At 45.5% G+C, this 19,359-nt stretch overlaps 1 pseudogene; it reads left to right on the forward strand.

Annotated features, from left to right (window-relative positions):
- Positions 1-18,773, forward strand: part of LOC113834192 — a 76,110-nt pseudogene extending 57,337 nt beyond the window's left edge.
- Positions 18,774-19,359: the final 586 nt, after the last annotated feature.

Here is a 19,359-nt window from a genome sequence, read left to right on the forward strand (position 1 = left end):
CCTTCAAAGTACCTGAGCTCACCCCAACTCACAAGATTGGAAGCAGTAACCCCACCCATGGTGAGGCAGGAGGGATGGGAGGCTACAGAGCAGAGGGTAAGTTCAGTGTTTGGGAACCAACTTGCCTGCAGTCAGTCATAAGAGCCGTCCTGTGATAGCAGTCTTACCACGGAACGGTAAATAAAGCACAGAAGATGGATGTTATTTATTGGACCTCTTCAAAACTTCAACAAATTTGTTGAATTTTATAATTAAACAGAATGGATACACAAAGAAGAAATGTAATAAAACACAGCCAACCTCTGTGGGATATATGCTCCTAGCATTGCAAGCTCTTCTTGGGCTTTGGGGATGGGAAATGACCCAGGCATTCAGGACTGGACTTTTGGAGGACTGGAGAACAAGCAGTAACCCGGGCAGGGCTGCCCCTCTTCCAGCCCTGTTCCTCAGCAGCTCAGTCCCAAGATGCTGCTGGGAGAAGCATCTGCTTCGTCTTCTCCTTACAGTGACTCTTGGTTGCTAAGCAGATCCCTTGGGTAACTATGTGGGCATAAAACCTTTGCAGAACTGCCAGATATCTGCTTCACCCAATTGTCAGAGTGAAAAATGAAATCATTCCTCTCACCTGTCACTACTTTGCACAAAGCTTCCATTATTGAATGGTGATGGCCTGGAATGTATTCTCACCTACTTGGGGGAATATAAATGAGTTTTGCATATTCTACCTCCAAGAGAGTAGGAAGGGAGAGAGGAGGTGTTGGGATCACTGGAGTTGATACTCTGGGGAAGGAGTGGGTAGACTAAACCAGCTTGCTCTCTACCATTGGTGCTTGAAACAAGTGAAGAGTTCCTTGCTTTCAGATAAGCTCTCCTTAGTCTCAGTGGTGCCTGGGGACCCCTCTGACACTGAGCTATTGAATGAGTATCTCTGGAGGTGAGGCCAAGGTGCTCTGCTTCCTAAAGGGATTTCTGAGATGGATCTTATAAGCACTGTTGAAGTTGGAAAACCAATGCTTTCTGTAACATGTGTGTACACTGGTAGATGAAATGAGACATTACAGGCGCTCAAATAAATGTCATGATGGAGCGACATGCTGTCACTGGGGTGGTTAATTTTGATGAAATATGGCTGCTTTGAGCCTTGGGCAGAATGCCTTGGCCTCACCCTGGAGATACTGATTCAATAGCTCAGCATCAGAGGGTTTCCCAGGCACCACTGAATCCAAGGAGGACTTATTGGAAGGAAGTCTTCACTTGTTCCACCATATGGGGCAGATGGGGTAGGGAAGGAGGTGAGGAGGCACAGAAGCGCTAACAGCAGAGGGGATGGTAAGCTGGTCCAATAGGATGGGCAAGGAATAAGAGATGGCAAGATGAACTCAAGTGGGTAATGATAGGGGAAGCATAGGTGAGGATGTAGGGGGAGAGGGGTGTCAAACTGTGGACTGTGGTTAGTGAATTTCTGCCCAGAGTGTTGGGTAAAAGAGAGCTATGACCAGATGTGCACTCAAGAAAGGCAGCCATGATCTGTGTGATGGTGCATGCCTGTAATCCCAGCACTTGGGATGTGGAAGCAGGAGGGTCAGGAGTTTAAGGCTAGCCTGGGCTACATAGTGAGTTCTGGATCTGCCTGGACTTCATAAAATACCACCTCAAAAAACCAAACCAGAAACTAACAGGAAAAACAAGAGAAAGAAGGGTAATTCTGAAGGGTAATGCAGGAGGCAGACTGAGAGAAGACAAGAGGAGAGGCAGGAAGAGCTGGCTCTTCTTATAGCTCCAGGCAGGCCCAGGCTGGGCAGGCGGGTGGGGTGCAGTAGGGCTTCATTGCAGAAGCCATGAGCTCTTTCTTGGTCCTATCCTCACAGTCTCTGGTACACAATATTGAACTTGTATGCCATGGTATTGTTCAAATAGTGTGCCTGTTCATTGTTTTTAATTAAAGCATGTGGGACTTTCAATGTAGCACCAAATATGTGGATGCTATTTATTTTAAAGAATTTAAAAACAACATTTAAATTAATCTTACAAAACAAACTTCAGTTCTCAGGAAAGTTAATGAAGTTGGTGCTTTTCAAACAGGGATGTGATGGCACTGAGAGTTACATAAAACTAAGACATTTTAAAAAGTAGCTTGTGCCAGGGATGTACCTCAGTCAGGAGAGTGTTTGCCTGCCCTGTGCAAAGCTCCAGCATTGCCTAAACCAAGTATGGTAGCACACAACTACAGTCCTAGCCCTGGGGATATGAAGGCAGGAGGATCAGAAATTCAAGGTCATCCTTGGTTTACATACCAAGTTTGAGGTCAGTCTGGGATACCTGAGACTGTCTCAAAAGAAAACAGCAGCAACAACAACAAAAAACATTAACAAAACTCTGGGTCTTCTGTAAGTATACAGTTGCTTTAAAGATTAGGAAAATTGTTTCTTTAAAAAAAAAAAAAAACATATACCGTGTGGAGCAGCTTGGACAGATGGCTCATTCTTTCTGGCTGTTGGACTAGCAGGAAAATGCCAGGGTTGGATCCCATGTGATCTCTAAGGAACTCTTAGAACCCCAACCTGCAGTGACTTTTATTCCTAGCTAGTTAATATCCTCATCTTTTCTCTCTAGATTTTACAGAAAGGTCATTTTTTTCTATTTCTGTAAGGTCACCCTCTTTAATTCATATTCCCACTCCTGGCAGCTTTTCACCAGGTTCTGAGATCCTAGTAGGCCCGGGGTGGGGCCCCTCAGCCGCTGGCCTTTTTTCTTGCTCAGCCAGCAGTATCTCCATCGTCCCCCTTCCATCTTCGTAAGGGTTCATCACTCTCCTAGTTCTAATTCAGCCTTCACTCCTGAGAAGGGAGCCATTCGCCCTTTGGTTGACTTCCCCTCAATTACTGCTGGTTTGACATCTTTTCCCTCTTACTGAGCAGTCCCTCCCCGAACTCCCTCACTCAGAATTTGAATTATTTTGCATTCAATGACTTTTCGGCTTTTGATTTAACATTTAACAGCGTTGCCTGTCAGCCTCCCCTTCCAAATGCTGAAAGAGAACTCAGAGCTTTCCCTACTGAAAGTCATGACACTGCTTAGAGCTCAGTTTTGCTGAGATCGGAACACAAACTAGACTGATTTCATCCAGCAAGGGGGCTGAGACAGAACCCTGGTGGGTCAAGCTCATGATTTGCCCTCTCCCAACTCTTTGACATGGACACACACACAGCATTTTTTAAAACTTTATTTTGGGGGTCTGTGTGTGTCAGGGATTGCCAGGCTTTGTCCTGCATAGAACACTGATATACAGCAGAACCCCAAGGATGGAACAAATTAATCACTCAGTGGAGAAGAAACCACAACAAGGTCTTCCCAGGATTGTTGCAGGATAACTCTTATTTACATTGAAAAAAAGAATTAAATCCAGAGGAGAAAGTACTCCATGAAATCTTGCTTTCAGAAATCTATTTAGGTTATGGAATGCTAATTTGGTCAGGAAGAACACAGAATGGTCTCACAGACAGGTGACTGCAAGATTCTTGGAAAAGGATCAGTGTGAGAAAGTTCAGTCACAAATCTAGGAAGAAAGAGTTTACATTGTACTCAGAAGGTAATAACAGTAGGGTTTTCTATTAAGTCTCAGGATGTGCACAGCACTGTTCTGATCGCACTGTTCTGATCAACACCATGGATCAACAGGGAAATGCAAATTCAAACCACAAGGAGCTGCTTTAATATGTCTGCTGCAATTCCTAATCTGGAACCCAGGCATCATCAAAAACTGACAGAGGGAGCTCAGCAGGGTCAGTAAGCAGAGCAAAGCTAGAGGAAATTGTTTGCGTGTGTTAGGGGAGCAGAGTGGAAAGAAAGTGTGTTTGCCTTCATGATAAGAACAAGGATCATTAGCACTCTCTACCCCACCTACTCTAGTGAATCTATCATGAGCAAAGCACTGGGCTTTACATTTGCATATGTAAATGATTTTTATCTGTTATGTGGTGTGTGTGTGTGTGTGTGTGTGTGTGTGTGTGTGTGTGCGCGCGCGCGCGCAAAATCAACACCCAAGCAAATCACCTCAGGATTAGAAGCAGTGGGATGTAGAACCACTATAATATGTTTTATCACATTTCAGGACACAGACAAAGAACACATGAAGACTTCCTATCTGCAGAGACACAACATAGCCTAGGGGGGATTTTGACTATGTTTGCAAAAGTTCTTAAGAGTTTTCTCATTATCATATCAAAGGTTATTAGAGAAACTGATTTGAAAATGTGAAAGGTATTTATGTAAAAACATATATGAAGTAAAAAATATATGTGACAATGAGGTGTTGGTATAACAGTAGATACTGATTTGTACAACAGAGTAGGGAATCTACACACCCCTGGTCAACTGACTTTTGATAAAGATGCTAAGGCACCTTAGCACAGGACGGTGATTCCTCAGCGAACAATGCTAAAACAGCTAGATAGTTCTGTCAAACAAACAAACCAGGTCAACCCAAGTTAGAGATACTATTGCTAAGAAGAGGCACTGTGACCAAGGCAACTGTTAAAAGAAATGATTTAATTGCTGACTTGCTGGTTTCAGATGGTGAGTCCATGACAACCATGGCAGCAGGTGGCAGCAGTTGAGAACTTCCATCCTGATCTGCAGGCAACTGTGTGGGGGGGGGCAGGGGGGCGGGGAGGGAGGAAGGGCATGACCTGGCCCTGGCAATCTTTTTTTGAACTTTTTGAAAGTTCAAAAGCCCACCCCCAATGACACACCTCCTCAAACAAGGCCATACCTCCTAATTCTTCCCAAACAGTTCCATTAACTGTGGACCAATCTCTCAAACATCTGAGCCTATGGGGACCATTCTCATTCAAACCACCACATTCCATTCTCCAGCCCCCTAGGCTTGTAACCATGAGGTAAAGCAAAATGCATTCAGCCCAATGTCAAAAGTCCCATAGTCTTTCTGAAGACTGCTTCAAGGTCCAAACTTTCTTCTGAGACTCGGGACAATTGCTAAACTGTAACCCCATGCAAAAGCAAAAGCAAAAAATGGATCATATACTTCTAGCATAGAATTACACAGAATAGGCATTACCATTCCAAAAGGGAGGTTAGTATGAAGGAACCAGCTTCCCTTTCGGCAGCCATAACAGCCGAACATGTGCTTCTATGACCTTGACCTAGTCACTAGAAAGTCAGATGCCTGTGGGACTTTTGACATTGGGCTGAATGCATTTTACTTTACCTCATGGTTACTGAAAGACCCCCGCAGAGGTACTTTCGTGGAAGAAGACCCACACCCAGGAATCAGCGAAACCACGAACTTTGGATGCAAGAACAAGAGGATTTATTAATAACACGGATATCCGGGGCTTAGCTTCTGTTTTGCCAAGCCCCGAGCCCCGGAAGGAGGGTCCTTTTTATAAGGGAAAACAGGCATAGTACAGAAGCGAAAAGCATCAAATCAGCATTTTCTCAAGGTTTAATAGCCAGGCGAAATGGCCTTATCTCCTGCCGGTCCAGATGGCTGGCCTTGGGACGGAGCGATCCGGCGGGGGTTGGCCTTGCGTGGGGCGGGGAGTGAGGGCCAGCAGCTGCAGAGATCAAAAGGTCGGGGAGAGTGCTAAGGAGGGGAGAGTGCTAAGGAGGGAAGGATGTATTCGCGCGCCCCGCCAGCTGCCGACCAGAGTAGAAAGGCTACGGCCCGGGGGGGGGTCTTTCAGTTACAAGCCTAGGGGGCTCGTGACAAGGAACCAATCAGAAGTTAGCTGGTGGCGCTATGCTTTACGACCCTGGGTGTGCTTTACGGACTAGCGCACAGCAATGATGTAGAGAGCATAGCAACCACCCTGGGAGGGCCTATGGGCCATAACAACCAGTTGACCAATCAACACAGGGCAAGCCCTCCAAGCCTGGAAGCACACCAATCGTGAGCCTGTGCGTACCCCTAGACACTCCCCTTACGCTGCCCTATAAAGATCTATGTGCAGCAGCTTCAAGCCGTCTTTTCTAGCCGTCTGCCATGGCGGGTGGGTAAAAGACCCGAGCTAACATGGGGTTAGCTCGTTAAATTACAATAAAGCCTCGTGCAGTTTGCAGCAAGCTCTCGAATCCGCCTGGTGATTGGGGTGACCGAGAACGTGGCCTGGGACCCCGGAAACTTGAGTTTTCGGGGGTCTAACAGTAAATACTGGGCATGGTGAGTAAATACTGTGCCAAAGCAAGACTGAAACCCAGCAGGGCAAATTCCAAATTCTGCACGTCCATGTCTAATATTGCAGGATTTATTAGATGACTTCTCAAATCTCCTACTCCTTCCAGCTTTGCTGACTGCAACACTCTTCTCCCTCTTAGGCAGGTTCCACTCCCCATATCCAGCTCACTTTGGCTGGTATCCCAAGGCTCTGGCATCTCTAAAATCTTGGGGTCTCCAACACAATCCAGGCTTCCCCTTTAGAGCTTCATGCAGTGGCCTCTCTGGGCCTCCACGCAGGGACTCCCCTGTCACATTCCTGGCCTCAGCAGCTTTCCTTAACCACAAAAGAAGTTTCCACAACCTCTTTGCTTCTTCATCCTTCTTGATAAAACCAGAACCACATGGTTGAGGCTGCCAAACTCTGCTTCCTGCTTAGGCTGAAACCTGGCCCACTCTGTGAATTACATTTGCATAAGCTTTGACTTGATGCTTTCTAAACAGAGGAAATCTCTAAGGCTTATTCCCTTCAGGGTTTGCCAGATTAGCTGGGTGGGGTCTTGCCCTGAGGATACCACTCCCTCTATTCCACTTAGCATCAGGTCTTTCTTTAGACTTTTCATCTTCTTAAGCACAAGAATTGGCTCCCACATTAAATTTCTTGGTACTCTTTTTCTCCTTAAACTGTACATTTTGTATTTCTCTTTGACCCACTTGCTCTATTTTATAGAAGATCTACATAAGAGCCATCACTAATAACCATGTGACATGGTCAATACCAGGTTGTCTTGAAGTCTCCTCTGCTAACTAAATTAATCCAGAACTTTAGCCTCAGGCAGATCTTTTTGAACAAGAGCATAAAGAAGTCACATTCTTTGCCAAAATATCTCGAGAATGGTCTTTAGTGTTATTACCCTCTAAAACCTCTTAAGCTGGGTCTGAAAGGACCAGCTCCCCATTTCGGCAGCCATGACAGTCTAACATGTGCTTGCCTGACCTTGCCTTGGTCACTAGGAGGTCAGATGCATCCTCGTGGCAAGGAACCAATCAGAAGTTAGCTGGTGGTGCTATGCTTTATGGCTCTGGGTGTGCACAGCAATGAAGCACAGAACATAGCAATTGCCCTGGAAGGGCCTATTGGCTGTAACAACCAGTTGACCAATCAACACAGGGAAAGTCCTCCAAACCTGGAGGCACACCAATCCTGAGCCTGTGCGTACCCCTAGACACTCCCCTTACCCTACCCTATAAGATCTCTATGTCTTGGCTTTGCCACATCTTTCCTAGCCACCCACCATGGTGGATGGATGAAAGGCCCAAGCTAATGAAAGGCCAGGATAAAGAAGACCCCCTCAGCAGACAAAATAAGGCCTAGGATATAGGGTGGCTAGCTGGTTCAGCAACTCTGTTCCAGGAAAAGGCTAGCCATAAAAAGTTAGATTAGAATTTTACAAATGATCTTAAGGAATAGGGAGTTTCCCCTTGTGATTTCCCTTGGGATCTTTCACTGGTATTCTTGGTATTTTGGGTTGTGGTTTCTTCCCTGGGGACCTTTCACTGGTATTTTTAGTATTTGGGGTTGTGGATTCTTCCTTTAAAAACTCCTGTTCCCAGCCATTCAGGTCGAAACTCCTCTACCCCTGCGTGGGATATGAGTCTCGGCCCCAGCGCGCTGGTTCCTGTCAATAAACCTCAAGTGATTGCAGCAAGGACAGTCTCTCATGAGTTCTTGGGGGGTCGAGTCATCCGGAGACTTGAGTGAGAATCGTCCCTCTGGGGGGGGTGTCTTACACTAACATGGGGTTAGCTTGTTAAACAACTGCAATAAAGCCTCTTGCTGTTTGCATCAAGTTTTTGCCTCCGCCCACCCGGTGATTATGGTCTTTGCAGTCCTGGACTGAGATATCCTGGGGGCCTGAGCCTCTGGGGGTCTTTCAGGTTTCCACAGTCCACATTGCTCTCAGAACTACTATCTTCCATTCTCCTACTAAGATAGCCCATTAATCCTGCTTAAAGTGGTCAACTGCTTTTTTAGTTCAAACAAACATCATGATCAGACCTGTGACAGCAATACCCCAGTCCTTGGTACCAATTTCCATCTCAATGACTGTTCTACTGCTGTGAAGAGATATCATGACCAAGGCAGCTTATAAAAGAAAGAATTTAATTGGGAGCTTGCTTATGGTTTTAGAGGGTTATTCCATGACAGTCATGGCAGGAAGCATGACAGCAAGCAGACAGGCATGGTGCTGGAGCAATAGATGAGGGCTACATCCTAATCTGCAAGCAGCAGGCAGAGAGAGAGAGACTAGGCCTGGCATGGGCTTCTGAACTTTCAAAATCCTACTCCTAGTAACACACCTCCTCCAACAAGGCCACACCTCTTAATTCTTCCCAAACAGTTCCACTACTTGGGGACAAAACATTCAAATACATGAACCTATGAAAATATATGAACCTATGAGTGCCATTCTCATTCATACCTCTGTATTAATCAGAGTTCTCTAGAGTAACAGAACTTATAGAATGAAATATATAGAAGGAAATGTATAGAATGAAATATATAGAAGGAAAGAGTGAAGCTTCCTTCTTCCATGTCTTTATATAGGCTTCCAGCAGAAGGTGTGGCCCAGATTAGAAATCGATCTTTCCACTTCAAATTAAGCATTCCCTCACTGTTGTGCCCCCTCCATTTAGGGTTTTTTAGTTAATTCCAGAGGTAGTCAAGTTGACAACCAAGAATAGCCATTACAACCACCACATAAAGCTATACAGTTCTGGTAGAAAATCTCGTTAATTTTGAATTGTTAAGTAGGGACCCTGAAAGACAAAGCTGGTGAACTAGATTTCATTAAAATAAAATAGAAACTTTTGTTCATTAAATGACACCACAAAGATCCAATGAGCAATGCCCAGGTTGAAAGGACAATATTAAGGGAGTAAAAGGGAATTTCACAAAAATACAACTAGAAAAAGAATGTGGGAAAAATGGTCATCTTTGTCAGGGAGATATGAACTGAAACTAAAAACAGATGCTACCATGAGTCCATGAGGATGAAAGACAGATTGTCTCAAGGTCAAGAACCTTAAATAGCTGAACATTTCTGTCAAGTCAGTGCTTCTCTTAAAAGTATAGATACAAATGACCTCATGAACCAGACATTCTAATCCTAGGAATTTACCCAAGGGAAATAAAAGCATTTATTGTACACAGACCTGTACATAACTGTTTGTAGCAACTGTATTTATAATAATCCAAACTAAGAAGAACATACATGCCTGTCCATAGGTTAATAAGTGAAGTGTGCTATGTGAAATACTACTCAGTAATGAACGGGAATGATATATATATATATATATATATATATATATATATATATATATGTTTGAACATTTGAATCCCCCAAATGCTTAGACTGAGTGAAGAAACTTACCCAAACAAAGAATTGTGCCATATGATCCCAGCTATATTGAATTCTAGAGAATGCAAACTAATCTAAACTAAAATAGATCAGTGGTTTTGTGAGAACATCAGGAAATGGGGGTCAATTATGAAGAAGTCAAAGAAACTTAGAATGATGAACAGTGGTGTCTTAGTGGTGGTTTATGAATATACCTGTCAAAAGCCATCAGCTCATATGCTTTCAAAATTTTTTATTTCACTTTTTATTTTTATTATTATTATTTTCTTAAGAAAAACACTTCACCATCTAGGGTCTTATTTCTTTTTGTAATTAAGTCATGAATTCATAAGGAGTGGGCTCCATCAGCTCAGGCTTTTTTCCATTAGTCCTTACAAAGTGAAGTAAGCTTTGTGGGGGAGAAACCTGACACTTCCGTTGAATCCAGGTGACTTTCTTCTTGGTGTCTTTTTTTTCTTCTTCTTCTTCTTCACCTTTTTCAGGGAGCCATCTCGGCTCTTACAGTTCTCAATATGCTGGATGCACACATTAATTCTCTTGGCAAGACTCTTGCCCCTAATTTGCTTGTTTACAGTGATGCCTGCAGCATGATGAGTGATGTAGACACTTCCATGGTAACTCTGACTGGGTACTCTGTTTTGAACAGTGCCTATTCCCTTCTTGTAGCCTTTATGGCCAAAGGAGCGGCTCCCATGTTTCCTAAAAAGCCTAGAGAACATACAATGTGTGCTCCTTCTCTCTTCCCTTGTGTTTGTCATTTTGATGTGTTACTGGATGATGGCTGCCACTGCTGAAAGGAAAAAGTACAGTTTCTTATGTAACAGTTATATCTCTTAACATTCACAAGTAAAAAACAGAGCATGTTCAAAGTTTTATTAAGTTTTTTGCACAAACGAATGTATTTTACACATTACACAACTGACAGTAAGCTAAGAGAATTCTCTACACCAATGCTAAAGCTGTGAGTGCCTCCCTTACTAGGCACTGGTGTCTCTTGGTTATTGGGTGGCTGGTGCCTTTGGTCTCCCATCTGTACCCTCATCCCCACTGAAGCCATGAAAGACAAAAATGTTCTTCCTGACAGTGTCTGGGGAGACCTCAGTGAGATGGCCGGAGCTCTACACGGAAGCATGATGGTGGTTCTGTGGACTTTTTAGCTCATCATGACTGATGAAGTCTCTTGCATAAAGCATTGGCTCTATGAATCATAACCCTGCATATAATGGATCAGGAATGACACCTGACTTAGGCTGAATTGATGCTCACAACCCAGCAATCACTGTGTGCTCAATAAAGGGCAGCTCCCTGAGTCTTGCTCTAAATGTAAGACTCAGCAATGTCAATGCAGTCAGCATTTTCCAGGCCCTCTCTTAACACTCACTGAAGACAGCAGTGACCCAAAAGCAGAGGCACTGAGAGAAAGTGAACAGGCTCAGCTTGGGGATCCAGGAATGTGGACAGAGGGGTCTCCCATCACTCAGAATGTGGGAGGGAGGCAAGTTCTCAGAGACTCAGAGCCCTAGAGAACAAAGGTCAGACAGACACAAGTAAGCAGAACTTGCTATCATTATTCTCCACAGAAGAAGAACATTTAACTTTTTTGTTTGTTTTGTTTTAGAGAGTTTATTACAGGATTCATAGGTAGGAGCTTAAGCGAAGGAGGGGCTATGCCATCTTGTTAGATGTGGAAGTCAGCCAGACGGTGGGTAACACCACAGTGGGGGAGGAGAGCTTTGGGAAAGAGTGAAAATACTCAATTTCCAGAGAAAGCATACTTTCTGACTCTGGCAAGCATTCGGATCGTGGGGAGACAGACGACAAGAAAAATGCAAAGTTATGCCTTCCTGAGTCCTCAAGGAGGCTTGTGGGGATGTGCTGGGTGGATGGAAATGCTGTGCGGGAAATCTGAAAGTATAGTTTGTCATTAAAGAGCTAAGTATTCCTTTTTAGTGTGGCTTAAGGTAAGGCTGCCTTCCCGAGAGGCAGTCCATTTGCCAGGTGACTGACTGGTCCACCTGGATTAACTTTATTATGAGATGACAGAATGGCATGTCTCCACCCAAGGTCCATTCCGTTCTTTTGGCCAGGAGTTAACATCTTCCCTTCAATGCACCTGTAACATTTGACCCTCTGAAGACATAACTCTTAAAATCACTTAGGAACCAGGATCAGAGCTCCTAAACATTTCCGGTATTTCAGGCTCCAGTCAGGACAGAACCAGGACATTTTCAGCTTAAAGACAAAGACATGAATCGAGGTCCCCATCCCTAATCTGCTCCCCCTCACTTCTGTCTCCTGTCCTTATTACTCCACCCTCTGGGAAAGCAACCCAACTTCTGTTTAGGGAGTTAGGGTGATGGCTGAACCTGGCTTCCTTTTCCTGGGTGGAGCCACTAGATGTGGCAATTGGGGTACCCCTCCAGCAGGCCTACCTAAGGAACCTTGAAATTGGTCTCATATAGCCAAGGTTAGCCTCAGACTCTCTCTGTATTCAAGAATGACCTTGAACCTCTTAAGCTCCTGCCTCTACCTCCCAAGCTCTGAGATGACAGGCATGAACCACCATTTTCAGTTTTTATGGTTTGGGGGTGAAACCCAGAGCTTCATGCAAGCCAAGCAAACACTCTGTCCAATGAGCTATATCTCCGGCCTCAGCAGAATATGCTTGGAGGCCTCTTTATTAGGCTGTGGCTTGAGTGGTGACTCAGTTGGCATTGTGCTTGCCTTGAAAAGCACAAAAAATTGAGTTTAATCCACAGAGCCCATATTAAAAAGCTGGGTGTGGTGCAGCATAGTGGCACCCTCTTGCAGTCTGAGGAAGTAGGGACAGGAGGATCCCTGGGGCTTGCTGGCTAGCCTAGTTTAATTGATAAGATCCAGGCCAATGAAAGATCCTCAAAATAAGAGTGGGTGGCTCCAACTTCTGATTAACAATAGCCAGAGCGCCTTTGGTCTCCAGGTGTGTGTGTGCCTGCACACATGTGTACAACCCACCCCCACATACACACAGGGACAGAGAGACAGAGACAGAGACAGGGAGACACACACACAGAGGGAGAGAGAGAGATACATAGGGAGAGAGACAGGGAGAGAGAGACACACAGAAAGGGAGAGACAGAGAGAGGGAGACACACACACAGAGGGATATATATATATATATATATATATATATATATATATATGGAGAGAAACAGGGAGAGAGAGGCACATACAGAAAGGCAGAGACAGACAGAGACAGGGAGAGAGACACACACAGAGAAAGGGGGAGAGAGAGAGAGAGAGAACAAGAAAAAGACTAAAGCAACAAACAGACAGACCCAAAGACTATAATAAGCAAATCAAAGCAACGTTCAGTCTAAACTGGATGGAAATGCTGTGTGGGGGCTGGGCAGTGGGGACCAGACTCTGATGCATCATCAAAAGTTTCCTTATGGTTTCCAAGGCCTAAAGACCAGAAGAAACTTCCCTGAGTTCCAATCCATAATTTCATCACATTATCTGAATCTTAGCAGGAAAGCCCTGTGTCACCTCCACACAGAAAGTATGAGAGCTATAAGGGATTCTCTGTCTTGCCCGCACCCCACCCCACATGCAGGACACATCAGTGATCACGTTCTTCTCCATCAGTTGGATCTTAGAACAAAGATGCCATGTAATATAGCACCGGCAACCCACAGCAGACACACAGCTAAAGCAGTCTTCAAGCAATTGAGCTTCCAGGGGCTCTGTGGTTAAAGTGTTATCTGAGAGACAAAAACACAAAATCCTCCCTCCAGTCTCCTTGAAATGGAATCACTCAACCACTCAACCCTTGCCAGAGTCAAATGCTGGCAAGCCTGATCCAACAGAGGGTACACATCATGTGTAGCAAGGCACTTAGCCTAAGACTGCCTTTGGGCCTCTGTGAAGGGGTGGGGGTGTGGTGGGGGCACACCAGCATGGTCCCAAGATAGTCACAAATATGGCCACATCCAGGAGGCAAACCCCAGAGGGCAAGGGCAGTGATATGCTACACCTGTGAGCTCTTCTCCCACAGGTTCCTGATTCAGCTTCTTGTGCACTAGGGCTGTCTGTGTAGGGTAGCCATGCCCTCCTTTGCCCTGTATTTTCTATATCAGCCTATCCCAGGTTGCCCATGACAACATTAGACCAATGCCTGAAGACTGTCTGTAGTAACAGTTCCTCTAGGAAGCCTTTCTGCGTCCACTGTGAAAGGTCCTCATTCTGGACAGCTTCTGAGACTGAGTGAGACTCATTGACTTCCACATCCCATTGTCTGCTCTGCTCCCAGCACCTATCACAGCAGCAAGCACAGCCTGCAACTTCTTTGTTTCCATCCTAGCACTGACTGACCAGAGCCAATGTGCCATAAACTTTCCAGTGAAGCATTAGCATCAAGATTTGCTGCTAAGTTGTTTCCACGCCGGCGTGACTCTCAAAGCCAAACATTCATAGTAACCTCCTTTCACTCAATGTGGATTTTACATGACGATGGAGAACCATTCCCCAAGACACAGGGTTCTCAGGAGGGAGTGAAGAGGAAGACTAAGTGCATGGCTGTTACCCCAGGAAAGTGCACCATCTTCAAGTCCCCAAATCACTAAGAGCCCACAATAAAACCGATCTGTTCAGCACCTCCAAACCGCATATTTAAATGTACAGGAACATAGCTAAGATGGGGAAATTGACATTATGTGATTTGTCTTTAACCACAATTTGAAAACCAATCAGGCCCAACTAGAGCCATAACAGGGCAGGGGGCATTGTCAGGTGCCTCGGTCAGTTGTGTGGGCAGAGGTGGAGGTATTCGACAGGCAAGAGCCTGCCTGCTGTCTTTGCTACATGCATATATTTCCTTGTATCTCTACCTGGGACTCCATGAAGGTTTCTGTGGCCCATAACCCATGCTTTGATCTCCCAGTGTTAGTAGAAGATATAACCACCCACTGAATGATAGAAGACAGGCAGGTATCCTTTTCCAGCTCTAGAAACCAGAAGTCTGCAGTGAAGATGTGTGCAGCACTGTGTTCCCTCCAGGGACTATAAAGAACCCCCAACCCCCTATCCCCATTTAGTTGCCAGGGTTGGCAATCTCCTGGTAACAAATACACCAACTTTTGCCTCTGTCTTCAAATGAATTTCTCTGCTGTATTGCCTGTATCCCCAAATCTCTGCCCCCTTATACCAATTGTGTGACAACAAGGACCCTTCTCAATACCTCTAAAGACTTTAATCCCACATAAGGCAATGTTTGTAAGTATGGGGGTGGGTGGGGTAAGATGGGGGTGTTAGGACTTGGGCAAACCTTTCTCTGAGCCACAGTCCAACCTATCATGGGGGGTGTAGTGGAGTGGGGGGAGACTAACTTAAAGGAGGTGGGGTAGGGGGAAGGGGATAGAAAAGGGTTTAAAGGAATCTTCCAAATATTCACAAGATAATTGACATATTCATGAAGTAAGGTGAACTTCTCTCCCCTCCCAAATCATATGGACCAAGGTATTTCTTCCCACAGTCTTGAAAAGTTCACAAGGTGTGCGTTTGGAGTGGGGGATGACAAGTGGCATTATAATGCAAGTGGCTGTGGCATCAAATGAAACCAGGGTCTTTTGAGGACAAACTATGTAGTCCACTAGCACTTCTGTGAGATTAGGGAAATGCCTAGGGATTAGTTCCCACACCACGGTAAAAACCTCACTGTAGCTTCCAGAAAGGGGAGTGGTGACCATCTGAGACAGTTCCCATGGTTCCCATGTCTACCTGCCTGAACGGAAACACAGCTGACAACACTCAACTGCAGCTTTCCTCAGTTCCCGCCTGTCTGACCCTTGACTGCCTGGTCTCAAACCTACAGTAGTCACAGACACTTTTCTTCCCTTTTTTATATGAGTGTGTAGATGTTGCCATGTGTGTGCATGTGCAGCTGTATGTCCATCTTGTCTTTTAAGATACAGTCTCCAACTGGGACCTGCAGTTCACTGGTTAGAGTAGGCTGGCTGGTCACCAAGCCCAGGGACACACTTGTCTCCTCCTCCCCAGGCTGAGGTGATAAGTGCACAGAACCTCGCGTGTCCCTTCACAGGAATCTGCCTTCATGCTTCCATGAAAAGCACTTTATTGACTGATATTTCCCCAGACCCCACCCCCTGAATTTTCTCCTGCAAATTTGTTTGAACAAGACAAAAATTGGAAGCTTTCAAAAGTAACGTTACAAGAAAAGAAAAACTAATAACGAACGATGGCAGCACACTCACATAAACATACACACACAACCAGACACACATAAACACACACATACGAACACAAATAAACACAGCACATACACAAGCATACACACATACATAGCCATGCACATAAACACATACACACAAGCACATTTTATACACATATATACAAACACACACATACACACAAACACACATGTACATACACAAACATATATACACATATACTCACATACATACACACCTACAATGCAGTTGAATGTACATACACACATATACATAAGCACATGCACATACAAACATATATATACTCACATATACACATCTACACAACAAAACCTACAAGCATGCATGCATACTCACATATGCACATACACACAAACACACATACATATAGAAACATATATACACAACACAACCTACATGCATGCATAATACACATATAAACATGTACATACAAGCCTGTATATACATATATGCATGCACATAATAGACATACACATACATACATAATTCATGCACATACATACATATGTACATCCACACATACATACACCTGCTTAGACACATGCACACATACATACATCCTCACACATGTACACACATGCACACACATACACACAATAAAACAAAACCATGAGAGCAGAGATGTTCATTTAATGATGGCCTTCATTCATCTTGCTTGCTCAGGAAGCTCCCTCAGAAGCCCACCCTATGGACCACCTCAATATCTTCCTTCCAGGGTTCCCACAGGCAATACTCCTGTTAAAGACAGTAGTGTCATACAGGTATTCCCCAAAAGACTTACACCTCCACGCTTCTGCATGGGGCCATTGGCAGCTCCATTGCGGCCAGCCCAGGTGGCAGTGGCAGACCAGCAAGGGAAGGGAGGTGGGTGCAGTGCTGTCACTGTGACCCTGGTGCACTCGTCAAAGCACAAAGGCTCATTTCCCTGAATCAGAAGGGATGCAATTTTGACTTTGCTCTGAAGAATAAATCACTAGCTTTATAAAGATAAGTAGGCACCTTCCCATGAAACCCTCCATCACCATGGCAACCAAGAGAGTCCCATTCTCTAAGTCAGAAGGAGCTATGTCCTGAAACTGCAGAACAACCAGCATGGGTCCTCTGCCTTGGACTACCCTGGCTTGGCAAGGTGACCACAGTCACTTAACAATCTTCTTTATAAAACAGGGCTCCTTTAGAGATGGGGTTCCCTGTCCTCTCAACCCTGCTTCTCCTCTTTTAATTGAGCTAAGAGGGTGAAGCACAACACAGTGTGGAGTGTTAAGCACTTCCCAGCTGCCATCCCCCTTCTCTACGCCCCAGGAGACCCTGTGAGGCCTTGCTCCTCCCAAGCCCCGTGGTGTTTCCATTTTATTCTTGACCCCTGCGTGACCCTGGAAATAAAGGGTGATGATGACAGATATAAGGAAGGGAAGGAACCCATGAACTGAAAGAGCATTGGGAACATTGTGTTCCTTGCTGTTACCTGAATTTTGATGCTGCGAGTACAAGAAACCAAAGGCAGTCTTTTATGTTGCATTACTTTCTATTTGTTTTTGTTTTTGTTTTTGTTTTAATTGTAAGACTTCTGGAAAGCTCAGGCCTCTGGGATCTCAGCCCAGGACCACGGCCACCCCAATCACCAGGCAGATTCGAAAGCTTGATGCAAACTGCAAGAGGCTTTATTATAGATGTTTAACGAGCTAAGCCCATGTTAGCTTGGGTCTTTCATCCACCCGCCATGGCGGATGACTAGAAAAGACAGCTCGAAGCATCTGCATAGAGATCTTATAGGGCAGTGTAAGGGGCGTGTCTAGGGGTACGCACAGTCTCAGGATTGGTGTGCTTCCAGGCTTGGAGGGCTTGCCTTGTGTTGATTGGTCAACTGGTTGTTATGGCCCATAGGCCCTCCCAGGGTGATTGCTATGCTTTGCAAGTCATTGCTGTGCACTTGTCCATAAAGCACACCCAGAGCCGTAAAGCATAGCACCACCAGCTGACTTCTGATTGGTTCCTTGCCATGAGGCAAGTCACTGTACCTAGTGACTAAAACAAGGTCAGACAAGCATGTATTCTGCTGTTATGGCTGCCGAAAGGGGCAGGCATCTGACCTTAGTGACTAAGACAAGATCAGACAAGCATGTGTTTAGCTGTTATGGCTGCCAAAATGGGGATCTGGTCCCTTCAAAATTGTTTCATGCCATATATTTTGATCATGGTTTTCCCTCCCCCAGTTCCTCCCACATGCTCCCCACTTCCCTACCTACCCAACTTTATGCGCTCTCGCTTTTAAAACAAAATAAGAAATAAAACATAAAAAAAACAAATAAATCGGTGGTGTCACAAGGCAGTGGCAGAGGCAGTAGTGGGGCTGGTGGCAGCCTCAGCAGCCAGACAGGCAACAGCTGCAGTGGTTTATTGGATAAGTGGAAGATTGATGATAAGCCTGTAAAAGTTGATAAGTGGGATGAAATCAGCTGTAAAAAACTCTTTAGATGACTCTGCCGAAAGGATACTCATGGAAAAATACAAGTATGTGGAGAACTTCGGTCTAGTTGACAGTTGGCTCACCTTCTGTACCGTCTGCTTCTTTACCATAGTGGCTTTGATCTGGGATTACAGGCCCCCTTTACCAGACTCCAAACTAGTTTTGGCTTTGTGCGTCATATCCTATTTTGTAATGATGGGGATTCTGACCATTTATACCTCATATAAGGAGGAGAACATCTTTCTTGAGGCCCACAGAAAAGATCCTACAGGAATGGATCATCCAGCCTCAAAAGATTTGACGACAAATATACCCTGAAGTTGACCATCAGTGAGAGGAAAAAGCAGCAGCAGGAAGCCAAGTTCACCAGGTCCGTTGCTAAATTCTTTGATCACAGCGGGAAACTGGTCATAGATGCCTATGAACCTGAAATTTCCAGGTTCCATGACAGTCTTTGTTAGGATGGACTGAAAGGCCCGCTGCCTCTCTGTCTCCCCCCCGCCTATGCTGATGCTGGGTGTTCTCTCTGGAGCAGCCGGGATGGGCTGAGAAGAGCAGTTGACCTAGGGCAGCGCGTCGGGGACTGAGCAGGGCAGAGCCAGGATACGGCCAGGGGCTGGAGAGTGCAGCGCGGGCGAGCTGCCGCAGAGCCGCCCTGCTTCACCTTCATCCCGCTGTCCCTGCCCCCGCCGGCCTCCACTTCCCCCGGCTGCCGTTTTCCCTCCCAAGCCGGTTCACCCAGGCGGGGCTGCCCTGGCACCGCGCCCCGGGGCTGGGGCCGAGCGGGAAAAGGGCACCCCTCGCCCCCACGCCCCCCCCCTTGGGGAACCTTCGTCCCAAGGTCAGCCACCTGGGCGCGGAGGGAGGAATCAAGTCTGTTGTACCAGACACCAGACCTTGAGAATATGCTGATCTGGAATGGCTCTGTGCCTCATTTGAACCATCCAATAGAATCCCTGTTCCTCGCTTGTGTTTTTTTCTATAAAAAGGCACCTCTCCCTTGGCTCGGGGCGCTTAGCCACACAGAAGCTAAGTCGCCCCGGGTAC

Source organism: Cricetulus griseus, chromosome 2 (genome assembly GCF_003668045.3).
Source record: "Cricetulus griseus strain 17A/GY chromosome 2, alternate assembly CriGri-PICRH-1.0, whole genome shotgun sequence".
Taxonomy (NCBI): Eukaryota; Metazoa; Chordata; class Mammalia; order Rodentia; family Cricetidae; genus Cricetulus; species Cricetulus griseus.